Genomic DNA, 15,490 nt, shown 5'->3' with positions numbered 1-15,490 from the left:
ACGGTAAAGACGAACACCTTGTTGAAACACTGCGATAACGCAGTTGTCTACGCCACAACGAATATACAGGCGTTTGATGCATGGCTAGTAAAATCTTAAACGGTAACAACTGATAACTGTCCGATAAATATAACGTTACCGCCGACGACCGCCCGAGGGAGAAGAAGAGGAGAACCCATCGAGACGAGATGACGACGGTAGCTGAAGAGAAGAAGGTGTGTCGCAGTAGCAGACCCAGCACCGCGCCCGGAGACCACGTGGCGACAGGGTACCTAGAAGGACCAAAGACCAAACCTCAAAACCTGAATTCGTCCAACAGTTGGCTTTATTTTGGATTGGTGAGCATGAATTCTGGCCCCTCATAGCTTAATCTAGTTAGGTATAGGGGGTGGGATAAGGATAAGGGGATTGTTAATATAGTTTGTTTTCCCTCGATGTGCCGTGTGTTCCCCATTCCCTGTATAAGTATAGTTATTTTGTTCATGCCTGTAATTGTTTACCAGTGAACTTCTCATAAGACTGTTTCATTTTCTGTTTTAATAAAATCTCAGTTTTCTCACATCCAAACCACTTGTCTACTCGAGTTTTCTGTATCACCGCCTGTACCTAAGTCCGGTGTCTAGAACCCAGGGGCGTGGGAGCGATTCGAACTGCTCACCAACAGTCAGGGGCATAACTGACTGGGCGCACGCGCCACACCCCTACAAGACACACCAAACACATTTACCTCTGCACTCATGCACACATCACTCACCTGAACTCCGACATCTCGACCCCTCCAAGTCCTTCAACCCGACGGCCCGCCTCCTCTAACTTGGCGAGGTTTGGAGCCGTCGAGAATCCCACAGTTCAAGCTTAAAAATAGGGATTAGGCTAAAAACTGCCTGTGAACTATCTGTTTACAGGCAGTTAATTGGCACTGATCCCCTTCCCGCCTCGGGGAGGTGGGTCCCAGTGCGGGGCGGGTACCCGCCTCCTTTGAAAGTGGCATGGAGGTGGGTTGGGGGCAGGATGGTGTCAGGACCCCCGATTGCGGGATTTTAACCCCCCGCACGCCTCCAATCCCGACTCCAGGGCTCAATGAAAATTGAGCCCCCTGTCTCCACTTAATTGCTTTTTTTTCTCTGTAAAGGTCAGCTAGTTTTATGGATGTGACCTTTCATGTTAGCACCTATCTTTCTTACACCATTCAGTGAAACTGCCAGCGATGTCATTTTAACTCTTTCCCCACTGCACAATAAAGGCCAACATAGTGCAGTTGTACAGGGCCTTGGTGACACCACATCTTGAGTATTGTGTGCAGTTTTGGTCGCCTTATCTGAGGAAGGATGTTCTTGCCATGGAAGGAGTGCAGCGAAGATTCACCAGACTCATACCTGGGATGGCATGAATGATGTATGAGGAGAGATTGGGTCGATTGGGCTTATACTCGCTGGAGTTTAGAAGAATGAGAGGGGATCTCATTGAAACTTATAAAATTCTGACAGGACTAGACAGACTAGATGCAGGAAGGATGTTCCTGATGGCAGGGGAGTCCAGAACCAGGGGTCACAGTCTGAGGATAAGGGGTAAGTCATTTAGGACTGAGATGAGGAGGAATTTCTTCACCCAGAGAGACATAGAAACATAGAAGATAGGAGCAGGAGTCGGCCATTCGGCCCCTCGAGCCTGCTCCGCCATTCAATGAGATCATGGCTGATCATCCAAATTCAGTACCCTGTCCCTGCCTTCTCCCCATATCCCTTGATCCCTTTAGCCTTAAGAAATATATCCTGTCTAGTCTAGTCCAGAGAGTGAACCTGTGGAATTGTATACCACACAAGGCACTTGAGGCCAATTCATTAAATATATTCAAGAAGGAGTTAGATATATTTCTTAAGGCTAAAGGGATTAAGGGATATGGGGAGAGGGCAGGGACAGGGTACTGAATTTGGATGATCAGCCATGATCTCATTGAATGGCGGAGCAGGCTCGAGCGGCCGAATGGCCTACTCCTGCGCCTATCGTCTATGTTTCTGTATCATTTGCCTTCCTTATTGCTTGCTGTACCTGCATGTCGTCCCATGCACGCAAATCAAAATTGTTACTTAAACCACGAGAGTTGCCTCAGAGTGGGTGGGGGACAAGGGGGCCATCCCTTCCCTGGTACCCTGCCCGCCCCACATCGCTCAGCCTGCACGGCGAGTATCCGCAGGGCAATCTGACCATGAAGTAAAAACAGAAAATGCTGGAAACACTCAGCAGGTCAGGGCAGCATCTGTGACGAGAGAAACAGAGTTAACGTTTCAGGTCGATGACCTTTCGTCAGAACTGGAAAAAGCTGGAGACGGGACAGATTTTTAAGCAAGCGTAGGATGGACCATGTGAAGGCGAGGGAAGGGTGGAAATTGGAAACAAAGTCAATGAAATTTTCTAGTTCAGGGCGAGAGCAGGAAATAGCACCTATACAGTCATTAATGTACCGGAAAAAGAGGTGAGGGAGGGGACCCGAGTAGCACGGTGGCATAGTGGTTAGCACTGTTGCCTCACAGCGCCAGGGACCCGGGTTCGAATCCGGCCTCGGGTGACTGTCTGTGTGGAGTTTGCGTGGGTTTCCTCCGGGTGCTCCGGTTTCCTCCCACAGTCCAAAGATGTGCGGGTTAGGTTGATTGGCTATGATAAATTAACCCTTAGTGTTAGGGGGATTAGATACGTGGGGTTACGGGGATAGGGTGGGATATGTGTTGGTGTAGGGGTTACGGGGATCGGGTGGGATATGTGTCGGTGCAGGCTCGATGGGCCGAAATGGCCTCTATCTGCACTGTGGGGTTTCTGTGATTTCTGTGAAAGAAGGTTAATAGAGTCATAACGGCACAGAAGGAGGCCATTCGGCCCATTGAGTCCGTGACAACTCTCTGTAGAGCAATCCAGTCAGTCCCATTCCCCCGCTCTATCCCCGTAGCCCTGCAAGTTTATATCTCTCAAATGCCTATCCAGCCTCCCCTTGAGAACATTGGCCCAGAAATTCGGGTCGGGGGCTTCCCACGGGTGCAAGCCCCCGACCTGCACTTACCTTGCGCGCCGGCCGTTGAGCTGTGGGCCCGGTGGAATTCCGCTCCGGGGCCTGGTCCAGCTGCCGGCGCACTGTGCTTGCGTGTCCCACGGGCATAGTTAGTTCGATGCGTCCCCTGGGATCACGTGGGCCATGGGCAGCCAATCGGAGGAGGGAAAAGCCCATTCATAAGATTGACAGGAAGACCTGTCCAAACTTAAAAATACTACGGCCCCAAAATAGCAGTAAACCTTCAAATGAAATTTTTTAAATCACACTTTTTAAATAAACTATAAGTTACATTAAATAACTATTTTAAACAATAATTTTAATTTCTGAAAAAAATAATTTTATATTCTAACGGAGCTAACAATAAACTTACCTTGCTTTAAAGTATTTAAAAATAATAAACCTGTGGAAAAAATGTTTTAATTTTAATTAATTGACCACTTACCTTGTAAAAAGCAGGCCTTACGCCTGCTTTTTACATTTCTAAATCCTGCAGGCTTACGATCCCGGGAAAACCTGCAAAAAAAGCCTAAGTTCAAAGCGCACGCGCAGCCTCCCCTGCGCGCGCGTTCGACCTCTGAACCCCTTCGTTCAGAGGATCGGAAGTGCCGGTATCCCGCGCATGCGCAGGGCATGCAGGAAACCGGCTCTTCCATTCGGCCTACGTGTGAGTACCCCGTGCGTACTATCCAAACCCGTCATAATCTTGTACACCTCTATCAAATCACCCCTCAACCCCCTTTGCTCTAAAGAAAACAAATCCAGCTTCTCCAACCTGTCCTTGTAGCTACAATCCCCCATCCCCGGAACCATTCTGGTAAATCTCCTCCGCACCCTCTCGAGGGCCTTCACATCCTTCCTAAAGTGTGGTGACCAGAACTGGACACAATACTCCAGTTGTGGCCTAACCAGCGCTTTATAAAGTTTCAGCATAACTTCTCTACTTTTGTACTCAATACCTCTATTTATGAAGCCCAAGAACCCATATGCTTTGCTAACCACTCTCTCAATATGTTCTGCCACCTACAGGGACCGATGCACATTAACTCCCAGATCTAGAAAACTCTTTAAAACTGTGCCATTAAGTGTACACTGCCTCTCCCTGTTCCTTCTGCCAAAATGCATCACCTCACACTTCTGTGTATTAAATTCCATCTGCCATTTGTCTGCCCATTCTGCGTCAGGCTGAGGTTTCAGGTTTATTTCAGATTTCCAGCATCTGCAGTATTTTGCTTCTGTTTCAATCGGACCACGAGGTGCATCACAACCAGGCTGCTCACTGGGGCGGGAGGAGTGGGGGTGGGGGGGGGGGGGGCGGAGGAAGAGTATGAAAGGAGCGTGTGACGGGGAAAGAAAAGGAAGACTTGCATTTATATAGCGCCTTTCACAACCACCGGACATCGCAAAGCGCTTTACAACCAATGAAGTACTTTTGAAGTGTAGTCACTGTTGTAATGTGGGAAACGCGGCAGCCAATTTGCGCACAGCAAGCTCCCACAAACAGCAATGTGATAATGTGTTTTAGTGATGTTGATTGAAGGATAAAAATTGGCCAGGATACCAAAACTGCTCTTCTTCGAAATAGTGGCCGTGGGATCGTTTACGCCCAACTGAGAGAGCAGACAGGGCCTCGGTTTAACGTCTACATCTGAAAGACGGCACCTCCGACACTTCACTGGAGTGTCAGCGTAGCTTTATGTGCTCAAGTTCCTGGAGGAGGATTTAAACCTACAACCTTCTGACTCAGAGGCGAGTGTGCCATCAACTGAGCCACTGACTGACAGCTGAGAGAGGAAACATTTTACAGCCAAGCTATCATTCAGGGTGAGGTCCATCAGCAGGATTTAAACTCCAATTATTAAACCCATATCCCTTCCAGTGACACACTCCTGGCTGGCCTCCCACGTTCCACACTCCGTAAACTTGAGGTCATCCAAACCTCGCCTGCAAGTGTCCGAACTCGCACCAAGTCCCGTTCACCCATCACCCACTGTGCTCACTGACCGACACTGGCTTCAGGTCCGGCAACACTTCGATTTCAAAATTCTCATCCATGTTTTCAAATCCCTCCGTGGCCCTCGCCCCTCCGTATCTCTGTAACCTCCTCCAGCCCCTACAATTCTCATCCTCCTCTTCAAATCCCTCCATGGCCCCTCGCCCCCTCCCTATCTCTGTAACCTCCTCCAGCCCTACAATTCTCATCCTCCTGTTCAAATCTCTCCATGGCCCTCGCCCCCTCCCTATCTCTGTAACCTCCTCCAGCCCTACAATTCTCATCCTCCTGTTCAAATTCCTCCATGGCCCCTCACCCCCCTCCCTATCTATGTAACCTCCTCCAGCCCTACAATTCTCATCCTCCTGTTCAAATCCCTCCATGGCGCTCGCCCCCTCCCCATCTCTGTAACCTCCTCCAGCCCTACAATTCTCATCCTCCTGTTCAAATCCCTCCATGGCCCTCGCCCCCCCTCCCTATCTCTGTAACCTCCTCCAGCCCTACAATTCTCATCCTCCTGTTCAAATTCCTCCATGGCCCTCGCCTCTCCCTATCTCTGTAGCCTGCTCCAGCCCCTACAATTCTCATCCTCCTGTTCAAATCCCTCCATGGCCCCTCGCCCCCTCCCTATCTCTGTAACCTCCTCCAGCCCCTACAATTCTCATCCTCCTGTTCAAATCCCTCCATGGCCCTCGCCCCCCTCCCCAGCTCTGTAACCTCCTCCAGCCCTACAATTCTCATCCTCCTGTTCAAATCCCTCCATGGCCCTCGCCCCGCCCTATCTCTGTAACCTCCTCCAGCCCTACAATTCTCATCCTCCTGTTCAAATCCCTCCATGGCCCTCGCCCCCTCCCTAACTCTGTAACCTCCTCCAGCCCTACAATTCTCATCCTCCTGTTCAAATCCCTCCATGGCCCTCACTCCCCTCCCTATCTCTGTAACCTCCTCCAGTCCCTACAATTCTCATCCTCCTGTTCAAATCCGTCCATGGCCCCTCGCCCCTCCCTATCTCTGTAACCTCCTCCAGCCCCTACAATTCTCATCCTCCTGTTCAAATCCCTCCATGGCCCTCACCCCCTCCCTATCTCTGTAACCTCCTCCAGCCCCTACAATTCTCATCCTCCTGTTCAAATCCCTCCATGGCCCTCACTCCACTCCCTATCTCTGTAACCTCCTCCAGTCCCTACAATTCTCATCCTCCTGTTCAAATCCCTCCATGGCCATTGTAACATTTGCATATTGATTTATCATTGGCCCGCAGGCACCTCTAAGGAATACCTATTATATTCACATGCGATCACATGCTGAGTTGTCATTGGCCTGCAGGCATCTGTAAGGACTGCTATTGTTTGGAAGACCCAGGGGCCCTGACTCCATCTTGTCCACACAGTGCTGTACTGTTGATTGTGTACACAGACCTGATGCTTCATTAAATAGAGTCATAGATAGAGAGTCATAGAGTTATACAGCACAGAAAGAGGCCCTTCGGCCCATCACGTCCGCGCCAGCCATCAAGCCCTATCTAATCTAATCCCATTTTCCAGCACTTGGTCCGTAGCCTTGTATGCTATGGCATTTCAAGTGCTCATCTAAATGCTTCTTGAATGTTGTGAGGGTTCCTGCCTCTACCACCCTTTCAGGCAGTGAGTTCCAGATTCCAACCAACCCTCTGGGTGAAAAAGTTGTTCCTCAAATCCCCTCTAAACCTCCTGCCCCTTACCTTGAATCAATGCCCCCTTGTTATTGACCCCTCTACTAAGGGGAAAAGTTCCTTTCTATCTACCCTAGCTATGCCCCTCATAATTTTGTATGCCTCAATCAGGTCCCCCCCTCAGCCTTCTCTGCTCTAAGGAAAACAACCCCAGCCTGTCCAGTCTCTCCTCATAGCTGAAGCGCTCCAGCCCAGGTAACATCCTGTTAAATCTCCTCTGCACCCTCTCCAAAGCAATCACATCCCTCCTATAGTGTGGCGACCAGAACTGCACACAGTACTCCAGCTGTGGCCTTACCAACGTTTTGTACAGCTCCATCATAACCTCCTCGCTCTTATATTCTATGCCTCGGCTAATGAAGGCAAGTATCCCATATGCCTTTTTAACCACCTTATCTACCTGTTCCGCTGCCTTCAGGGATCTATGTACATGCACACCAAGGTCCCTCTGATCCTTTGTCTTTCCTAGGGTCTTACCATTCATTGTGTATTCCCTTGCCTTGTTAGTCCATCCAAAATGCACCACCTCACACTTTTCAGGGTTAAATTCCATTTGCCACTGTTCTGCCCATCTGACCAACCCATCTATATCATCCTGTAGCCTGAGGCTTCCCACCTCGCTGTTTACCACCCCACCAATTTTCGTGTCATCTGCAAACTTACTGATCATACCTTTTACATTCACATCCAAATCATTAATGTAGACCACAAACAGCAAGGGACCCAGCACCGATCCCTGCGGTACCCCACTGGACACAGACTTCCAGTCACAAAAACAACCTTCCACCATCACCCTCTGCCTTCTGCCACTAAGCCAGTTTTGGATCCAATGTGCCAAGGCACCCTGGATCCCATGGGCTCTTACCTTCCTGACCAGTCTCCTATGCGGGACTTTATCAAAAGCCTTACTGAAATCCATGTAAACCACATCCACTGCACTACCCTCATCCACACACCTAGTCACCCCCTCGAAAAATTCAATCAAATTGGTCAAACATGATCTTCCCTTGACAAAGCCATGCTGACTATCCCCGATTAATCCTTGCCTCTCCAAGTGGAGACCAATTCTGTCCCTCAGAATTTTTTCCAATAATTTCCCTACCACTGATGTTCGGCTCACTGGCCTGTAATACCCTGGTTTATCCCTACTACCCTTCTTGAATAATGGTACTATGTTAGCTGTTCTCCAGTCCTCTGGCACATCCCCTGTGGCCAGAGAGGTTCTGAAAATTTGTGCCAGGGTCCCTGCAATCTCCTCCTTTGCCTCACATAGTAGCCTGGGATACATCTCGTTCGGGCCTGGGGATTTATCCACTTTTAAGCCTGCTAAAACCGCTAGTACCTCCTCCCTCTCGATGCTAATATGTTCAAGTATATCACAGTCCCCCTGCCCGATTTCTATGTCCACATCGTCCTTCTCCATAGTGAACACAGATGCAAAAAATTAATTTAAAACCCCACCTACATCCTCTAGCTCTACACACAGTTTGCCACTTTGGTCCCTAATGGGCCCTACTCTTTCCCTAGTTATCCTCTTGCCCTTAATATACTTATAAAACACCTTAGGATTTTCCTTTATTTTGCTCGCCAGTGTTATTTCATGGCCCCTCCTCGCTCTCCTAATTTCTTTTTTAAGTATCCCCCTGCACTTTTTATACTCCTCTAGGGCTTCCTCTGTCTTTAGTCCTTTGTATCTGCCAAAAGCCCCCCTTTTTTTCCTAATCCATTCTCGTATATCCCTTGACGTCCAAGGTTCCCTGGGCTTGTTGGTCCCACCCTTGACCTTTAAGGGAACATGTTGCCATTGTACTCTCTCAATTTCCTTTCTGAAAGACTCCCATTGCTCCGATGTGGATTTTCCTTCAAGTAGCTGATCCCAGTCCACATTGGCCAGATCCTGCCGTATCATATTAAAATTGGCCTTCCCCCAATTTAGAACCTTTATTTCCGGTCCATCCTTGTCCTTTTCCATGTCTACCTTAAATCTCACCGAATCATGGTCACTGTCACCAAAGTGCTCACCTACTAACACTTCTACCACTTGCCCGGCCACATTCCCTAGAATTAGGTCCAGTACCGCCCCCTCTCTTGTAGGGCTTTCTACATGCTGGCTCAAAAAGCTCTCCTGGATGCACTTTAAGAAGTCTGCACCCTCTAAGCCTTTCACACTCTGACTATCCCAATTAATATTGGGGAAGTTGAAATCCCCCACTATAATTACCCTATTATTTGCACACTTCTCTGAGGTTTGCCTACATATCTGTTCCTCTATCTTCCCCTGGCTGTTTGGGGGCCTATAGTACACTCCCAGCAAAGTGCTAGCCCCCTTTTTGTTTTTAAGTTCAACCCATATGGCCTCATTAGAGGAACCTGTTAATATATCATCCCTCCTTATAGCAGTAATTGTCTCCTTAATTAATATTGCGACACCCCCTCCTCTTTTACCCCCACCCCCTCTGTCTCGCCTGAAGATTCTATACCCCGGAATATTGAGCTGCCAGTCCTGACCCTCCCTCAACCATGTCTCCGTGATAGCAACAATATCATACTCCCATGTGTTCATCAACACCTTCAATTCATCCACCTTATTCGTAAGACTCCTTGCATTAAAATAAATGCCATTTAGCCTTGTCCTACTCCCTTGTGCCGTTACATATTTGCTCTGCCTTCCAGTCTGACTTACTTTTTCCTCTATATTTGGCTGTACATCACCCACTCTGTACTGGTCCTGGCTCACATCAAAGCCAGTGTTCCCGCCTCTCTTGACCAACACCAGTTTGCCTATCGCGCAAACAGATCAACGGGGGATGCAATCACAACTGCTCTTCATTCTGCACTGAAACACTTTGACGGTAAAGAGACCTACATCAGAATGCTGTTCATAGACTACAGCTCAGCATTCAACACTATCGTCCCCAACAAGCTGGCCACCAAACTCCACACTCTTGGCCTCAACACTTCCCTTTGCAACTGGACCCTGGACTTCCTAACTAACAGACCCCAGTCTGTCAAATTAGGTAACCACACCTCCCCCCCGCCTGACCCTGAACACGGGGGCCCCACAAGGTTGTGTGCTGAGCCCCCTCCTCTACTCCCTCTTCACCCACGACTGTGTGGCTGTTCATGGTTCCAACACCATCATCAAGTTTGCGGATGATACCACGGTGGGCAGCACGGTGGCATAGTGGTTAGCACTGTTGCCTCACAGCGCCAGGGACCCGGGTTCGAATCCGGCCTCGGGTGACTGTCTGTGTGGAGTTTGCACATTCTCCCCGTGTTTGCGTGGGTTTTCTCCGGGTGCTCCGGTTTCCTCCCACAGTCCAAAGATGTGCGGGTTAGGTTGATTGGCCATGATAAATTGACCCTTAGTGTTAGGGGATTAAATACGTGGGGTTACAGGGATAGGGTGGGATATGTGTTGGTGTAGGGGTTACGGGGATCGGGTGGAATATGTGTTGGTGTAGGGGTTACGGGGATCGGGTGGGATATGTGTCGGTGCAGGCTCGATGGGCCGAAATGGCCTCTATCTGCACTGTGGGATTTCTGTGTGATTCTGTGTGTGTGGTAGGCCAGATCACCAACAACGATGAGTCAGCCTACAGGGAGGAGGTCCAGTACCTCGTGAAGTGGTGTGCCGATAACAACCTGGCCCTTAACATCAAGGAAATCATTGTGGACTTCAGGAAGTCTAAAGGCAGAAGACACACCCCCATCCACATCCAAGGGGCTGTGGTGGAAAGGGTGGACAGCTTTAAGTTCCTCAGAGTCCACATCACGGAAGACCTCTCCTGGTCCCTCAATATCTCCTCTCTGGTGAAGAAGGCCCAGCAGCGCCTATATTTCCTAAGGAGGCTGAAGGGATGTAACCTGTCACCCCTGATCCTCTCTAACTTTTACCGCTGCACAATAGAGAGCATCCTGACGAACTGTATCACAGTGTGGTATGGCAGCTGTAGCTACTATGACCGGAAAGCCCTGCAGCGGGTAGTCAAAACTGCCCAACGCATTACCGGCACCCGGCTACCGACCATAGAGCACATATACCAGGAACGCTGTTTACGGAGGTCACTGACCATCATCAAAGACCCTACCCACCCCAGCCACAGTCTGTTCGCCCTCCTGCCATCTGGGAGACGCTACAGATGCATTCGCACCCGAACGACCAGATTTAGGAACAGCTTCTTTCCCAGGGCTGTCATCCTACTGAACTCCACAAATAAACTCTAAAGCCTGCGCATCTGTCAATGCACTTTATAATGTTTATGTTTATGTTACAAGCCAAATGAATGTTGAATGTTAAATGTCTTAATCAAATTGTACACTCTCGGGAGCCGCAAGCTTACATTTCGTTGCACTGCACTTGTGCACTACCACTGACAATAAAGTTGATTATTATTATTATCCCATCCCCCTGCCAAGTTAGTTTAAACCCCCCCGAACAGTTTAAACTGTAATACTCCGTTGTCCTGCAATTTATTATTTTTGTACAAAGTGTGCAAAACAAGACAGCCATCGCCCCTCCCGATCTCTGTAATTGTTACCTCCCGCATCGTTACCTCTGGGGTCCCCCAAGGATCTATCCTTGGCCCCCTCCTATTTCTCATCTACATGTTGCCCCTTGGCGACATCATCCGAAAACACAGCGTCAGTTTCCACATGTACGCCGACGACACCCAGCTCTACCTCACCACCACTTCTCTCGACCCCCCCCCCCACGGTCTCTAAATTGTCAGACTGCTTGTCCGACATGCAGTGCTGGATGAGCAAAAATGTTCTCCAATTAAATAGTGGGAGAACAAAAACCATTGTTTTCGGTCCCAGCCACAAACTCCGTTCCCGAGCCACTGACTCCATCCCTCTCCCTAACATCTGTCTGAGGCTGAACCACACTGTTCGCAACCTTGGTGTCATATTTGACCCTGAAAAGAGCTTCCGACCACATATCCACAGCATAACAAAGACCGCCTATTTCCACTCCGTAACATCGCCCGTCTCCGCCTTTGCCTCAGCTCATCCGCTGCTGAAACCCTCCTCCATGCCTTTGTTACCTCTAGACTTGACTATTCCAACGCACTCCTGGCCGGCCTCCCACATTCCACCCTACGTAAACTTGAGGTCATCCAAAACTCGACTGCCCATGTCCGAACTCGCACCAAGTCCCGTTCAACCATCACCCCCTGTGCTCACTGACCTACATTGGCTCCCAGTTAAGCAACACCTCCATTTCAAAACTCTCATCCTTGTTTTCAAATCCCTCCATGGCCCTCGCCTCCTCCCTATCTCTGTAACCTCCTCCAGCCCTACAATTCTCATCCTCCTGTTCAAATCCCTCCATGGCCCCTCGCCCCCTCCCTATCTCTGTAACCTCCTCCAGCCCCTACAATTCTAATTCTCCTGTTCAAATCCCTCCATGGCCTTCGCCCCCTCCCTATCTCTGTAACCTCCTCCAGCCCCTACAATTCTCATCCTCCTGTTCAAATCCCTCCATGGCCCCTCACCCCCTCCCTATCTCTGTAACCTCCTCCAACCCCTACAATTCTCATCCTCCTGTTCAAATCCCTCCATGGCCCTTGCCCCCCTCCCTATCTCTGTAACCTCCTCCAGCCCCTACAATTCTCATCCTCCTGTGCAAATCCCTCCATGGCCCTCGCACGCTCCCTATCTCTGTAACCTCCTCCAGCCCTACAATTCTCATCCTCCTGTTCAAATCCCTCCATGGCCCTCGCCCCCTCCCTATCTCTGTAACCTCCTCCAGCCCTACAATTCTCATCCTCCTGTTCAAATCCCTCCATGGCCCCTCGCACCCTCCTTATCTTTGTAACCTCCTCCAGCCCCTACAATTCTCATCCTCCTGTTCAAATCCCTCCATGCCCCTCGCCCCCCTCCCTATCTCTCTAACCTCCTCCAGCCCTACAATTCTCATCCTCCTGTTCAAATCCCTCCATGGCCTCGCCCCCTCCCTATCTCTGTAACCTCCTCCAGCCCCTACAATTCTCATTCTCCTGTTCAAATCCCTCCATGGCCCCTCGCCCCCTCCCTATCTCTGTAACCTCCTCCAGCCCCTACAATTCTCATCCTCCTGTTCATATCCCTCCATGGCCCCTCGCCCCCTCCCTATCTCTGTAACCTCCTCCAGCCCCTACAATTCTCATCCTCCTGTTCAAATCCCTCCATGGCCCTCGCCCCCTCCCTATCACTGTAACCACCTCCAACCCTACAATTCTCAACCACCTGTTCAAATCCCTCCATGGCCCTCGCACGCTCCCTATCTCTGTAACCTCCTCCAGCCCTACAATTCTCATCCTCCTGTTCAAATCCCTCCATGGTCCTCACCCCCTCCCTATCTCTGTAACCTCCTCCAGCCCCTACAATTCTCATCCTCCTGTGCAAATCCCTCCATGGCCCTCGCACGCTCCCTATCTCTGTAACCTCCTCCAGCCCTACAATTCTCATCCTCCTGTTCAAATCCCTCCATGGCCCTCGCCCCCTCCCTATCTCTGTAACCTCCTCCAGCCCTACAATTCTCATCCTCCTGTTCAAATCCCTCCATGGCCCTCGCCCCCCTCCCTATCTCTGTAACCTCCTCCAGCCCTACAATTCTCATCCTCCTGTTCAAATCCCTCCATGGCCCTCACCCCCTCTCTATCTCTGTAACCTCCTCCAGCCCCACAACCCCCCCTGAGATATCTGCGCTCCTCTAATTCTGCCCTCTTGTAAGAAGCCACACACCAGGTTATAGTCCAACAGCTTTATTTGAAATCACAAGCTTTTGGAGCGCTGCTCCTTCGTCAGGTGAAGTGGAGAAATGCATAAAGACACAGCTTATATAGTCAAGAGAATAATGTCAGATGTTTACAGGTAATCTTGCCAACTGCCATTTATCACACCTCGGCAGAGAGATAATCACAGCAATCAAAGGTGTAAATGGTGTCCAAGCAGGTCAGTCTGGAAAACATTACATCAAAGAACAATGAGGTGGGGTCACAAGGGGTCAAATATTGCAGATGCTGGGGTCTGTATGAAAAACAAAAAAACAGACAAAAAACATTTTTTTGTTGTTTTATTGCTGGAAATCACAGCAGGTCCGGCCGCATCTGTGTAGAGAGAACAAGCCAATGTCGACTCGAGTCTGGATGACCATACGTCAGGTGGGGTTACATGTAGCGTGACATGAACCCAAGATCTCGGTTGAGGCCGTCCTCATGGGTGCAGAACTTGGCTATCAGTTTCTGCTCGACGATTTTGCGTTGTCGTGTGTCTCGAAGGCCGCCTTGGAGAATGCTTACCCGAAGATCGGAGGCTGAATGTCCTTGACTGCTGAAGTGTTCCCCGACTGGGAGGGAACACTCCTGCCTGGTGATTGTTGCGCGGTGTCCGTTCATCCGTTGTCGCAGTGTCTGCATGGTCTCGCCGATGTACCATGCTCCGGGGCATCCTTACCTGCAACGTATGAGGTAGACAACGTTGGCCGAGTCACATGAGTGGGTGGTGTCCTCACGTGTGATGATGGTATCTGTGTTGATGATCTGGCATGTCTTGCAGAGGTTGCTGTGGCAGGGTTGTGTGGTGTCGTGGTCGCTGTTCTCCTGAAAGCTGGGTAATTTGCTGCGAACGATGGTCTGTTTGAGGTTAGGCGGCTGTTTGAAAGCGAGTAGTGGAGGCGTGGGGATGAACGGACACCGCGCAACAATCACCAGGCAGGAGTGTTCCCTCCCAGTCGGGGAACACTTCAGCAGTCAAGGACATTCAGCCTCCGATCTTCGGGTAAGCATTCTCCAAGGTGGCCTTCGAGACACACAACGCAAAATCGTCGAGCAGAAACTGATAGCCAAGTTCCGCACCCATGAGGACGGCCTCAACCGAGATCTTGGGTTCATGTCACGCTACATGTAACCCCACCTGACGCAGGGTCATCCAGACTCAAGTCGACATTGGCTTGTTCTCTCTACACAGATGCGGCCGGACCTGCTGTGATTTCCAGCACAAAAAAAAATGTTTTTTGTCTGTTTTTTTGTTTTTCATACAGACCCCAGCATCTGCAATATTTTACCCCTTGTGACCCCACCTCATTGTTCTTTGATGTAATGTTTTCCTGACTGCCCTGTTTGGACACCATTCACACCTTTGATTGCTGTGATTATCTCTCTGCCGAGGTGTGATAAATGGCAGTTGGAAAGATTACCTGTAAACATCTGACATGATTCTCTGACTATATAAGCTGTGTCTTTATGCATTTCTCCACTTCACCTGATGAAGGAGCAGCGCTCCGAAAGCTTGTAATTTCAAATAAAACTGTTGGACTATAACCTGGTGTTGTGTGACTTCTTACATTTGTCCACCCCAGTCCAACTCCGGCTTCTCCACACCATCTGCCCTCTTGAGCATCCCTGATTATCATCGCCCAACCATTGGTGGCCGTGCCTTCAGCTGCCAAGGCTCTTAAGTTTGGGAATTCGCTCTCTCCTCCTTTAAGACGCTCCTTAAAACCAACCTCTTTCACCAAGCTTCGGGTCATCTGCCCTAATTTGACAGCGAGACGCATAAGGAGAAATTAGGGCAGATGTGAGGTAGGTTTTAAGGAGCATCTTGGTGGTTTAAGGAGGGCCTTGGTGAGACCACACCTTGAGTATTGTGTGCAGTTTTGGTCGCCTTATCTAAGGAAGGATGTTCTTGCCATGGAGGGAGTGCAGCGAAGATTCACCAGACTGATACCTGGGATGGCAGGAATGACGTATGAGGAGAGATT

This window comes from Somniosus microcephalus, unplaced genomic scaffold (assembly GCF_052327205.1).
Source record: "Somniosus microcephalus isolate GS21.2 unplaced genomic scaffold, FLI_Smic_1.0 unresolved_chr9, whole genome shotgun sequence".
Classification (NCBI taxonomy): Eukaryota; Metazoa; Chordata; class Chondrichthyes; order Squaliformes; family Somniosidae; genus Somniosus; species Somniosus microcephalus.
Note: the sequence above shows the minus strand (reverse complement) of the source record.